At 37.7% G+C, this 14,630-nt stretch overlaps 1 pseudogene; it reads right to left on the bottom strand.

Moving 5' to 3' along the window:
• LOC107827189 (disease resistance protein Roq1-like) overlaps positions 1–12,746 on the bottom strand; it is a 28,727-nt pseudogene extending 15,981 nt beyond the window's left edge.
• Between the last annotated feature and the right edge of the window lie 1,884 nt (positions 12,747–14,630).

A 14,630-nucleotide genomic window follows, 5' to 3' on the forward strand; every position in this document is an offset into this window, starting at 1 on the left:
TGATGCGATGGGTCTGGCAGACACCATCAAGGATAAAAACCAGGCATCAAACCAAGACCGTGCCAAAGCAATGATATTCCTACGCCATCACCTTGATGAGGGCCTGAAAATGGAATATCTCACTATTAAAGATCCAGTCATACTGTGGAATAATTTGAAAGATAGATATGACCACCTGAAGATGGTCGTTCTTCCACAGGCACGTTATGATTGGACTCATCTAAGGCTACAAGATTTTAAATCTATCAGTGAGTATAATTCTGCTATGTTTAGAATTATTTCCCAATTAAAATTATGTGGTGATAATATTACTGATCATGATATGTTGGAGAAAACTTTCACCACTTTTCATGCCTCGAATATGCTCCTGCAGCAGCAATATCGAGAGATGGGATTTAAAAAGTATTCTGAACTTATCTCACATCTTCTTATAGCAGAGCAACATAATGGGCTATTAATGAAAAATCATTAAAGCCGACCTATTGGTTCTTGTCCATTCCCTGAAGTGAATGAGACGAACTTCCACCAAGCTAAACGTGGAAGAGGTCGTGGCCCCAGTCGTGGTCATGGCCGTGGTCGGGGAAGAAACCCCAATCATGGTAATAATAATGCACCAAAGAAGCCTCCTCACCACCAGCAGTGGAAAAGGAAGGAACAAAAGCATGAAGCGGTGCAAGCGCCAAATGCGGAAAATGCATGCTATAGATGTGGAGGAAAAGGGCACTGGTCACGTACTTGTCGTACGCCAAAGCACCTGGTTGAGCTTTATCAAGCCTCCCTGAAGAAGACAGAGAAAAATGCTGAAGCAAATTTTATTTCTGAAGATAATTTAGACTTCATGCATTTGGATGTAGCTGATTACTTTGCATTCCCAGAAGGAGAAATAAGTCATGTAATCGGTAGTGAATCTGTAGAAATGTAAATATTTTAATTTGTGTTGTTTGTAATAAATAGTATGGTTATGTAATTATTGTACATAAATAAAAGTTATGTTTTGATAATGATATTTACTATAATATATTTTATTTATGTTATTTTGAAGAATATGGATAACCCTCAAATTATGTTTGGATCAAAGACAAATCATGAAGATATGTGTGTTATTGATAGTGGAACAACACATGCCATATTCAACGATCAGAAATACTTTTCTTATTTGCATAAGGAAAAAGCAAATGTTTCAACAATTTCTGGTAATATAAGTTTGATTGAAGGCTCCGGAAGAGCCATAATATTTCTGTCTAATGGAACAAAACTTATTATAGACAATGCATTGTTCTCCTCTAAGTCCCGAAGAAACTTGTTGAGTTTTATAGATATCCGCCGAAATGGGTATCATGTAGAGACAATAGATGAAATGAACAGGGAATATCTTTGTATTACAAAGAATATTTCTGGCCAGAAATGCATTGTAGAAAAGTTACCAACTTTATCTTCTGGCTTATATTATTCAAAAATTAGTACAATTGAAGCACACTCTATCGTAAACCAGAAGTTTACGGATTCAAATACTTTTGTGCTTTGGCATGGCCGTTTGGGCCATCCCGGATCAATAATGATGAGACGAATTACTGAAAATTCGAGTGGGCATCCATTAAAGAACCTGAAGATTCTTACAAATGACGAATTTTCTTGTGATGCTTGTTATCAAGGAAAAATGATCACTAGACCATCACCAATGAAGGTTGATATTGAATCCCCTGCCTTTTTAGAGCGTATACATGGGGATATATGTGGACCTATTCACCCACCAAGTGGGTCGTTTAGATATTTTATGGTCCTAATAGATGCATCTTCAAGATGGTCTCATGTGTGTCTACTATCATCTCGCAACCTGGCGTTTGCAAAGCTATTAGCCCAAATAATTCGATTAAGGGCACAATTCCCAGATTATCCTATAAAGGCTATTCGCCTTGATAATGCTAGAGAATTCTCATCTCAAGCTTTTGATGATTATTGTCTATCCGTTGGGATAAAAGTTGAACATCCTGTAGCTTATGTTCATACTCAAAATGGCCTTGCAGAGTCATTTATTAAACGGTTGCAATTGATAGCAAGACCACTACTTATGAAAACAAAATTGCCCACTACTGTTTGGGGCCATGCTATCTTGCATGCAGCATCACTTATCCGTCTTAGACCGACACATTATAATAAATATTCTCCATCACAATTAGTTTTTGGTCATGAACCAAATATTGCCCATCTACGAATTTTCGGATGTGCTGTATATGTGCCAGTAGCACCACCACAACGTAGTAAGATGGGACCACAGAGAAGGATAGGAATATATGTTGGGTTTGAATCACCCTCTATTATTCGCTATCTTGAACCATTGACAGGAGATTTATTTACTGCTCGATTTGCAGATTGTCGGTTTGATGAAACAAATTTCCCACAATTAGGGGGAGAGAAAAAGGAAATCAAAAGAGAAATTGTGTGGAAAGTTTCATCATTATCTCACTTTGATCCCCGTACCCCTATATGTAATCAGGAGGTCCAGAAGATCATCCATTTACAGAATATAGCAAATCAAATGCCAGACGCATTTACTGATTTGAAAAGGATAACTAAGTCACATATCCCAGCAGAGAATGTGCCTATCCGAATTGATGTCCCAGTAGGACCATCTACTAGCATGAGAGCTAGTGAACCTAAAGCACACCTGAAGCGTGGTAGGCCTTTGGGTTCTAAGGATCGAAATCCTCGAAAAAGAAAATCGACAAATGATCAAAACGATACTATGAAGGGATCCCCTGAAGAGACCCAAAATCTGATTAGTTCTGAGATTCCTGAAGAAATCAATGAACCTGAAGCTCATGTGAGTGAGGAACTTTTAATAAGTTCGAACGGTGATGGGATTAATTTAAATCGATTTGAAATAGTGGTGGATAATATTTTTGCATATAATGTTGCACTTAATATTATGCAAGATAGTGAGGATCTTGAACCTCGATCTGTCGAAGAATGTCGACAAAGATCTGATTGGCCAAAATGGCAAGAGGCAATTCAATCGGAATTGAAGTCACTTGCTAAAAGAGAGGTCTTTGGACCAGTAGTCCAAACACCTGCTGGTATAAAACCAGTTGGTCATAAATGGGTTTTTGTGCGAAAAAGGAATGATAAAAATGAAGTTGAAAGATACAAAGCTCGCCTTGTTGCACAAGGATTCTCACAACGACCTGGAGTCGATTTTGATGAAACATATTCACTTGTTATGGATGCCATAACATTTCGATATCTCATCAGTTTAGCACTACATGAAAAGCTTGAAATACATCTAATGGATGTAGTTACAGCTTATCTGTACGGTTCACTTGATAATGAAATTTATATGAAAATTCCTGAAGGATTTAAAATGCCTGAAGCAAAATCTCACGAAATGTATTCAATCAGATTACAAAGATCTTTGTACGGTTTAAAGCAATCTGGGCGCATGTGGTATAATCGCCTTAGTGAATATTTGCTGAAAGAAAGTTACATAAATGATGTTATTTGTCCATGTATTTTTATAAAGAAAATGGCATCAGAATTTGTTATACTTGCTGTTTATGTTGATAACATAAATCTTGTTGGAACTCCAGAAGAGCTCCAAAAGGCAATTGAATATCTTAAGAAAGAATTTGAGATGAAAGATCTTGGAAAGACAAAACTTTGTCTTGGTCTGCAAATTGAACATTTAGCAGACGGGATCTTTATCCATCAATCTGCCTATACAGAAAGGGTCTTAAAACGCTTTTACATGGACAAAGCGCACCCATTGAGTACACCAATGGTTGTTCGATCACTTGAAGTGAATAAGGATTTGTTCCGACCTCCAGAAGAGGACGAGGAACTCCTTGGTCCCGAAGTACCCTATCTCAGTGCAATTGGTGCACTAATGTATCTTGCTAATGCTACAAGGCCTGACATAGCATTTTCTGTTAATTTACTAGCAAGATATAGTTCTTCTCATACACGGAGACATTGGAACGGGATTAAGCATATATTGAGATATTTAAAGGGAACTCTTGATATGGGTTTGTTTTATGCTAACAAAGATAGTGCAGACCTTGTTGGTTATGCAGATGCAGGTTATTTATCTGATCCCCATAAAGCTCGATCTCAAACCAGCTACGTATTTACATATGGAGGTACTATCATATCATGGCGCTCCACAAAGCAATCTATTGTTGCTACTTCTTCAAATCACGCTGAGATAATACCTATTCATGAAGCAAGTAGGGAGTGCGTATGGTTGAGATCAATAATTCATTTTATTCGAGAAAAATGTGGTTTGGAATGTGAGAAAAGACCCACAATTTTATACGAAGACAATGCTGCATGCATAGCCCAATTGAAGGGAGGATTTATAAAAGGAGATAGAACGAAGCACATTTCACCAAAATTATTCTACACGCACGATCTTCAGAAAAATGGTGACATTGATGTGCAACAAATCCGTTCAAGTGATAATCCAGCAGATTTATTCACTAAATCTTTGCCAACTTCAACTTTTGAGAAGATGGTATACAAGATTGGAATGCGGAGACTCAAATATTTGAAACAAGGTTTTCATCAAGGGGAGTAAAATACGCAATGCACTCTTTTTCCCTTACTAAGGTTTTTTCCCATGGGGTTTTCCTTATAAGGTTTTTAATGAGGCACCTAACAATGCGTATTACTAAATATGTGTACTCTTTTTCCTTCACTAGATTTTTTTTCCCACGTGGTTTTTCCTAGTGAGGTTTTAATGAGACACATTATCTTTTAATGAACATCCAAGGGGGAGTGTTATAAATATATTATATTATGGATGTGTTCATTTAGTACTCTGTTGTAAATAAGCTTCCTGAAGAAGCTTATCCATATGGGACTCCACCGTAAATATATTTATCTATTTAGTACTATATTGGAAATAAGCTTCCTGAAGAAGCTTATCACTTCGGTACCCGGTTATGGATAAACATTACCCCCAGTAGAAGTTTATCCATACCGGGTATAATAAGCTTATCTTTTCAGTACCCGGTTATGGATAAACATTACCCCCGGTAGAAGATTATCCATACCGGATATAATAAGCTTATCCATTCAGTACTCCGTTATGGATAAATATTGCTCTCAGTAGAAGATTATCCATATCTGGTACAGCAGCAGCTTACACAGCAGCTTGTAGTAGTAGCTTACACAGCAGCTTATAGTAGCTTACACTGCAGCTTGTAGTAGCAGCTTACACAGCAGCTTGTAGTAGCAGCTTACAGAGCAGCTTCCTTTCTTCTATAAATAGAAGAGATTTCAGTTCATTATGTACATCAGTTTGAATTCGAATAATATATCAGTTTCTCTCTATACTTGTCTTTACTTTATAGTCTTTATTTCATAACACGTTATCAGCACGAAGCTCTACCATCTCGAGCAAATATTTTGAAAGTATCTAATTTCACCCTCAGGGGTAGCTTTTAGTCTATCAATTGTACTTATCCATACATCAAGATCTTCCTTGTACAGCAGAGAACCAAGCACCTTAAGAGCTAAAGGAAGGCCTCCAGTATAATCTACCACAAGATTTAAGAGCTCCTTAAACTCCGTTTCAGGTGAATTTCTCTTGAATGCGTGCAAATTGAAAAGCTCAATTGCTTCATCTCTTTCCAAAACCTTTACCTCGTAAGTTTCATGCACATCATGGTTTTTCAACAGTTTCATATCCCTAGTTGTGATAACAATTCTACTACCACTACCAAACCAATCTTCAGCTCCGACCAGCTTATCCAGCTGGTCATTATGATTAACATCATCAAGAACAACCAGAACTTTCTTAGAACAAAGTCTCCTCTTTAATATTGCACACATTTCTTCAGTATCAGTACAATCTACAAATTCTACCTTCAACAGTTTGGAAAGGAGAGTCTTCTGCAAATACAACAAGGTATGGTGTTGCAGATATTCTTTAACATCTTCGAGAAAACAAGCACCTTCAAAATTCTGATAGTATCTGTTGAACAATGCTCTTGCAGCAGTTGTCTTTCCCACACCACCCATCCCCCAAATCCCAACAAGACGAACTCCTTTCAGGTCCATCCTCAACAATGAACTTAGTTTCTTAATTTGGGATTCTATTCCAACTAAATCTCTGTTAGTTATTGAGATAGAGAAACAAAATTTGTCGAATATGTCTCTCACAATCTGTTGTATGCATTTTGAGTCATCCCTGTATGCCAACAAAAACTAAATCTTTAAATTGAGTGCTATTTAATACTGAAAAGGTATGCATTGAAGAAAGGAAAAAATGACTAAATTGTCTGAAACCATTAAGGGGAGTTGAAACTTCAGTTCCCCATAACTGGATTTAACAATTTTAATCATGCTATGGGAATGAACTTCTAAAAGAATAGGTCCATGGTACTACAACAACAACAACAACAAAACTAGTTTGATCCCATAAATGGGGTCCGGAGAGGATAAAGCTAAAGAGTTGGAAGGAAGGTTATCGGCAATGGGAGCTTGGAGAAGTAGTGGGGACGCAAACACAATGTGGTCGACGACGGCGGACTGTATAAGAAAGGCAGCGAGAGAGGTGTTAGGGATATCTACGGGCCACTTTGGTGGACACAAAGGAGATTGGTGGTGGAATGCAGTTGTCCAAGGTAAAGTGGAAGCAAAAAAGGCGGCTTACCTAAGGTTAGTAGGGAGCACTGACGAGGAGGAGAGGAGAGAGAACAGTCAAAGGTATAAGGTAGCTAGGAAGGAGGCGAAGATGGCAGTGATGGAGGCTAAGATGACAGCTTTTGCTCGTCTGTATGAGGAACTAAGGAACAAAGGTGGGGAGAAGAAGTTATTCCGACTCGCTAAGGCGAGAGAGAGGACAACTCGGGATCTGAACCAAGTGAGGTTCATAAAAGATGATGACGACAAAGTTTTGATGGGAGATGGCCAGATTAAGAGGAGGTGGCAGACCTACTTTTATAAACTTCTAAGTGAAGAAGGGGATCAGGATATTATACTTGGGGAATCGAGGAATGCCGACAGTCACCATGAATTAAGTAATTGTAGGGACATTGAGATCGATGAAGTCATGGAGGCAATGCGTAAGATGAGAAGGGGCAGAGCTACCGGGCCAGACGAAATTCCGGTTGAACTGTGGAGGTGTGTGGGTAGAGCAGGCTTGGAATGGCTTACTGCATTGTTTAGTGTTATATTCAAGACTAATAGAATGCCTGAAGAGTGGAGGTGGAGTACAATGGTCCCGTTGTATAATAACAAAGGTGATGTCCAGAGTTGTAACAACTATAGGGGCATCAAATTACTAAGTCATACCATGAAAGTTTGGGAGAGAGTGGTAGAAATGAGAGTGCGAAGGACGGTGGCTATTTCAGACAACCAGTTCGGGTTCATGCCGGGACGATCTACCACATAAGCTATCCACCTTATTAGGAGGATGGTGGAACAGTACAGAGATAAGAAGAAGGATCTCCACATGGTGTTTATTGATCTGGAGAAAGCGTACGATAAGGTTCCTAGGAAGGTCTTATGGAGCTGCTTAGAGGATAAAGGGGTCCCGAGTAACTATATTAGGGTGATTAAAGACATGTATGATGGAGCTAAGACTCGGGTTAGGACAGTAGGAGGCGACTCTGAACACTTTCCAGTTATTACGGGGTTGCACCAAGGGTCTGCGCTCAGCCCATTCCTATTTGCCCTGGTGATGGATGCACTGACTCATCATATTCAAGGGGAGGTTCCATGGTGCATGCTATTTGCTGATGACATTATTCTAATTGACGAGACAAGAGGCGGCGTCAACGAGAGGCTAGAGATTTGGAGACATGCTCTTGAGTCTAAAGGTTTCAAGTTGAGTAGGACGAAGACGGAATACCTCGAGTGCGAATTTGGAGTTGAGTCGATAGAAGCGGGAGTTGAAGTGAGGCTTGACTCTCAAGTCATTCCCAAGAGAGGTAGTTTCAAGTACCTTGGATCGGTTATTCAGGGGATCGGGGAGATTGACGAGGATGTCACATACCGTATAGGGGTGGGGTGGATGAAGTGGAGGTTAGCGTCGGGAGTCTTGTGTGACAAGAAAGTGCCACCGTTACTAAAAGGTAAGTTTTATAGAGCAGTAGTTAGGCCTGCCATGTTGTATGGAACTGAATGTTGGCCGGTAAAGAACTCACACATCCAGAAGATGAAAGTAGCAGAGATGAGGATGTTGAGGTGGATGTGCGGGCATACAAGGATGGATAAGATTAGGAATGAAGATATTCGAGAGAAGGTGGGTGTGGCCCCCATGGAGGACAAGATGCGGGAAGTAAGACTCAGATGGTTCGGGCACATTCAGAGGAGGAGCACTGATACACCGGTGAGGAGGTGTGAGCGACTGGCTGTAGTGGGCACGCGGAGAGGTAGAGGAAGACCTAAGAAGTATTGGGGAGAGGTGATCAGACAGGACATGGCGCGACTTAGGATTACTGAGGACATGGCCCTTGATAGGGAATTATGGAGGTCGAGCATTAAGGTTGTAGGTTAGGGGAGAGTGTGAATATTTCTACAGCACAATAGAGTGAGACTATCCAGTTAGGAGTTAGACTAGGAATGTCATTGGTCGTCTATTGATGCAGGGCTTTACCTTCTAGTTGTACTATACCAACCATCTATTTCGTATTTCGTATTTCGTATTCTGTATTTCATATTTCATATCTCTTATATATTGTTGTTATTTTTATTACGCATTTTTATGGTACTAATATATCATCTCCTATTGCTTTTTTGAGCCGAGGGTCTCCTGGAAACAACCTCTCTACCCTTCGGGGAAGAGGTAAGGTCTGCGTACATATTACTCTCCCCAGACCCCACTTGTAGGATTATACTGGGTCGTTGTTGTTGTTGTTGTTGTACAGTTGATGGATCCACATCATAGAAAACTGGGACAACAATTAGCTCAAATTTTTCATGAATTTCAAGAATCTTTACCAGTTCTTCCAAGCACCATGCAGAGGAAGCATAGTTCTTGGAAAAAACAACAACAACAAATCTTGATTCTCCAATGGCTTTCATGAGTTCAGATGAGATTGACTTCCCTCTCTTTAACTCCTTATCATCCATAAATGTGTGAATACCCTTTTCAATAAGAGCATTAAACAGATGACCCACAAATGTTTTTCTAGTGTCTTCTCCCCTAAAGCTTAGCAAAACCTCATAACTGCGACCATAATTGGAAGATGAAGAGCTACTTGAAGAATTCAACATGGGTATATCTCTAAATTCAGAAATTGATGGAAATGAACAAAATTTGGGGGAGAAAAAAGACCACTTCAAGAATATTTGAGAGTTGAAACTTGAAATACAAACAATGTCTTCTACTGAAAAGTCAGAACTTTGGTTTGAAAAATCTGTTCTTAACTACTATTCGAATTCGAAGTAGTTGAAACTATAGAGAAAAAAGTCATAAGCTTGGAGCCTTCACTTAAAATGTCCCTAGCATATAAGGTGTAGTAATATTTTTCCCAGCATATAAGGAGTATTATATAAAGTGATAATAGCTGAGGCGGGGCATATATATGGTAAAATTAATAGGCCAAATCAAAAAAAATACTATTGGATTATCGATATTAGGTTATTGGGCAAATAGTTTGCTAACAGTTTAATATTATTTAACTATTAGGTTACCGGTTCGGATATCAGTTTGCCAATTTTTCAAATGTTTAACCAATAATCGAATAAGCTTAATCAAAAATATAATTTTACCCACTAAGTATATAAAGCCAATTTTATTTTCTTAATTCTCTTAGTCGGCACTCTTCGTCATCGTACTTTATTCCTTAAGGTTAGTTTTAAACTTTTTATGAATTTCTTATCTGTTATGAATATATTAAAGTGGATGTCCATTGAATACTCCAAGACATTCCTATTCCATGAACCTTTTGAATTCATGTATTTAGTTAACTCTTCACTTAATATTTATAACATTTAGGTGTATTCTTGTAACCTTTCATGTATCTTATATTTTATAAATAGGGTATTCTTTCTCCTACGAAGGACATACAAGAAACACACTTGAATAAGATAACTTCTACATTTTCCTCATATACATCTTGTCTTTATTACTATATTATTCTACTTTACTCTCATTTCTTAATACGTCATCAGCACAAGTCTTTAACCAATTGAGGTTATTTGCTCCATTTGGGTTTTATCTTCTTCCTAAAAGAGTAAGCTTTAATTTTAATTGTCATGCCGGCATGTCTAGTTCTAAGTTTACTTTTATAAAATAGAATAATATGCTATCAATTCTTTGTCTGTTATAAAATAAAAGCAATTTAGTAAAACATGAACAAAAATAAAGATAGAGAAAAGGAAGAGATTTTCTTCTTCAATTGTGTGTATTTTCCTATCTATTACAAGGCATTTATATAGGCATAAAAAGTAAAGAAAATATGTCATGGAATATGCCATTGAACATACAAAATATGTCATTAAGCATTTGAGATGAAAATCATAGAAGAAGAGTAGACATCCACCATAATGTGATATTTATCATAACACTCCCCCTTGGATGTCCATAGATAATGTGCCTCGTTAAAACCTTACTAAGAAAAAAAACACCATGTAGGAAAAAAATCTTAGTGAAGGAAAAAGAGTACACATATCTGTAATACGCTTTATTTGTTGCCTCGTTAAAAACCTTACCAGTAAAACCCAGTGGGACAAAACCTAGGCTAAGGGAAAAAGAGTACAACGCGTATCTTACTCCCCCTGGTAAAAATATCACTTTATTTCCCGAAGACGGCGCATTCCAATCTTCTATCTCAACTTCTCAAATGTTCAGGTTGGTAATGCCTTAGTGAACAGATCAGCCAAATTTTCACATGAACGAATCTGTTGAACATTAATTTCACCATTTTGTTGAAGATCATGCGTAAAAAAGAACTTTGGTGAAATGTGCTTTGTTCTGTCTCCTTTGATGTATCCTCGTTTCAGTTGAGCAATGCATGCAGCATTGTCTTCATATAGTGTAGTTGGATTATCTGTTTTCATAAGAGAACCACACATTTCCTGAATATGCTGAGTCATTGATCTCAACCAAACAAATTCCCGACTAGCCTCATCAATGGCTATTATCTCAGCATGATTTGAAGATGTGGCAACTATTGTTTGTTTCATTGAACACCATGATATAGTAGTACCTCCATATGTAAACAAATAGCCTATTTGAGATCGAACTTTATGTGGATCAGACAAATAACCTGCATCGGCATAGCCAATCATTTCTGACTTGAATTCATTAGAATAAAACAATCACATATCTATGGTTCCCCGAAGATATCTAAATATATGCTTAACACCATTACAATATCTTCTTGTTGGAGAGGACCTGAATCTTGCTAATAAGCTCACTACAAAAGCAATATCTGGTCGAGTATTGTTGGCAAGATACATCAGTGCCCTAATTGCACTAAGATATGGAGTTTCATCACCAACGAGCTCTTCATCATTTTCTTGAGGCCTAAATGGATCTTTATTTATGTCAAGCGATCTCAGAACCATTGCGGTACTCAATGGATGTGCATTATCCATGTAAAATCGCTTTAAAACCTTTTCAGTGTATGTTGATTGATGGACAAAAATTCCATTTGGTACATGCTCAATTTGGAGGCCAAGACAAAATTTTGTCTTACCAAGATCTTTCAATTCAAATTCTTTCTTCAAACACTCTACAGCCTTTGGAAGCTCTTTCGAAGTGCCAATGATATTCAAGTCATCAACATACACAACTATGATGACAGATTCAGATCCAGACCTCTTAATAAAGACACAAGGGCAAATAGGGTCATTTTTGTACCCTTCATTTAGCAAATACTCGCTAAGGCGATTGTACCACATCCTCCCTGATTGCTTCAATCCGTATAAGGATTTCTGAAGCTTTATTAAACAAGTTTCTCTTGAACTTTTATGTGCTTCAGGAACTTTAAATCCTTCAGGGATTTTCATAAATTTTTCATTGTCCAGTGAGCCATATAAGTAGGCTGTGACAACATCCATCAACCGCATATCAAGTTTTTCATGGACTACCAGATTTATTAGATACCTGAAGGTAATTGCATCTACCACAGGAGAATATGTCTCCATATAATCAATGTCAGGCCTTTGTGAAAATCCTTGTGCCACAAGTCGTGCTTTATATCTTACGACTTCACCTTTCTCATTTCTTTTTCGCACAAAAACCCATTTGTAACCCACTGGCTTGACACCTTCAGGCGTTCGGACTATTGGTCCGAAAACTTCACGTTTTTCGAGTGAAGCCAATTCCGTTTGAATTGTATTTTTTCATTTTGGCCAATCATTTCTCTGTCTACATTCATCGACAGATTTTGGCTCAAGATCCTCATCTTGTTGCATTATTTCAACTGCAACATTATATGCAAAATTGTTGTTAAAACAACATTATTTTGGTTCCACCTTTTTTCCGTAGAGACATAACTTATTGATATCTCTTCATTTTCATCATTTCCAGGTACTAGAACCTCCTGTGAGGTCTTATCAATTACTATGTTATGATCAACTTGATCATTTGCTCCTTTCCTTTTTCGGGAATTCTTATCCTTGGAACCAATTGGTCTACCACATTTAAGGCGTGGCCTAGACTCATTTGCATCATCATACTGTCCAATTGGGACATCAACTCGAATTGGAGCATTTACAGCTGGAATATGCGATTTAGTAACCCGTTGAAGGTTAGTAAATGCATCTGGCAATTGATTTGCAACGTTTTGCATATAAATGATCTTTTGAACTTCTTGTTCACATTGATTTGTGCGAGGATCTAAATGAGATAGAGATAATACGTTCCAATCTATCTCTTTTTCTAGCTGTTTATTTTCTCCCCCTAATGTTGGAAAAACTGATTCATCAAAATGACAATCAACAAATCTAGCTGTAAATAAATCTCCTATCATAGGCTCCAAATATTTAATAATAAAAGGAGATTCATAACCAACATATACTCCCAACCTTCTTTGGGGACCCATCTTTGTGCATTTTGGTGGAGCAATTGGAACATATACTGCATATCCAAAAATTCTTAGATGGGAAATATTTGGCTCCTGACCAAAAGCCAATTGTAATGGGGAGACTTTATGATAACTGGTTGGCCTTATGCGCACAAGTGCTGCAGCATGCAAAACAGCATGTCCCCACACTGAAAAGGGAAGTTTTGTTCTCATTAGCAATGGTCTAGCTATTAGTTGGAGGAGCTTAATCAATGATTCTGCTAGACCATTTTGAGTATGAACATGAGCAACCGGACGCTCAACTTTTATTCCAGTGGCCATACAATAGTCAATAAAGGCCTGAGATGTAAATTCACCAGCATTATCAAGACGAATTATCTTAATTACATAATCTGGAAATTGTGCTCTTAACCTTATTATTTGGGCCAACAATCTCGCAAATGCCATATTACGAGTTGACAATAAGCACACATGTGACCATCTTGTAGATGCGTCTATCAAGACCATAAAATACTTGAATGGTCCACATGGAGGGTGTATAGGCCCACATATATCACCTTGTATACGTTCCAGAAATGCAGGGGATTCAATCCCAACTTTAGCTGATGTTGGTTTAATAACCAATTTTCCTTGAGAACAAGCAGCACATGAGAATTCCTTAAATTGAAGAATCTTCTTGTTCTTCAATGTGTGCCCATTTGAATTCTCTATTATTCTGCGCATCATGTTAGAACCGGGATGGCCCAACCAGTCATGCCAAATGATAAAATCATTAGAAGTAGTAAACCTTTTGTTTACTATGGCATGTGATTCAACCACACCAATGTTTGTGTGGTACAATCCAGAAGAAAATGCGGGCAATTTTTCGTGCACATATATTTTACCCGCTTTTATTGTAGTTACATAAAGGTATTCAACCTTTCCTTCGTTTGATGTCTCAACATGGTAGCCATTTTGGCGAATAGCTTTGAAACTCAACAAGTTTCTTTGAGACTTACTACAATACAATGCATTATCAATAGTTAATATCGTTCCTCCAGGTAATAATAAGGCCGCTCTTCCAAAGCCCTCAATCAACTTTGTACTACCGGATATTGTATTAACATAGGTCTTTTTCATAACCAAATAAGAAAAAAATTTCTTTTCTCTTAATATTGTATGAGTTGTAGCACTATCCAAAAGACATAAATCCTCATTACTCATCTTGGATCCAATTGAAGATTGGAAAATTTTAATTTCTTCATAAAAAAATACATCATGAGAAATACGGAAACAACTAACATCACCAACGACAACATAAGACAACTTAAGTACTACTTGAAAATAAAAACAACTTCAGACGAGAAAAAACACCGAAAATAAAAATAACAACATAATTGCATTCCCCAGTAAAATGATCAAACATTAGTTTTGATCTCCAAAGAAGTCTTTAACTTCCAAATGAGTAATATCATCGAGGCCTTGAAAATCATCATCATTCAAAGCAAGATTTGCCTCGGCATTGTCATCATTTTTGTTTGAAGGTCCTGCCTCAAAATCATTTTTAAAGGTCAAATGTGACTCCATTGGAGCATTAATAGAAGATGCTCCAACATTATTTGCCTTTCTTTTAAAGGAGTTTTAATAAAGCCTGACAAAATGCTCAGGTGC

The sequence above is a fragment of the Nicotiana tabacum genome, chromosome 6, assembly GCF_000715075.1.
Source record: "Nicotiana tabacum cultivar K326 chromosome 6, ASM71507v2, whole genome shotgun sequence".
In the NCBI taxonomy this organism is placed as follows: Eukaryota; Viridiplantae; Streptophyta; class Magnoliopsida; order Solanales; family Solanaceae; genus Nicotiana; species Nicotiana tabacum.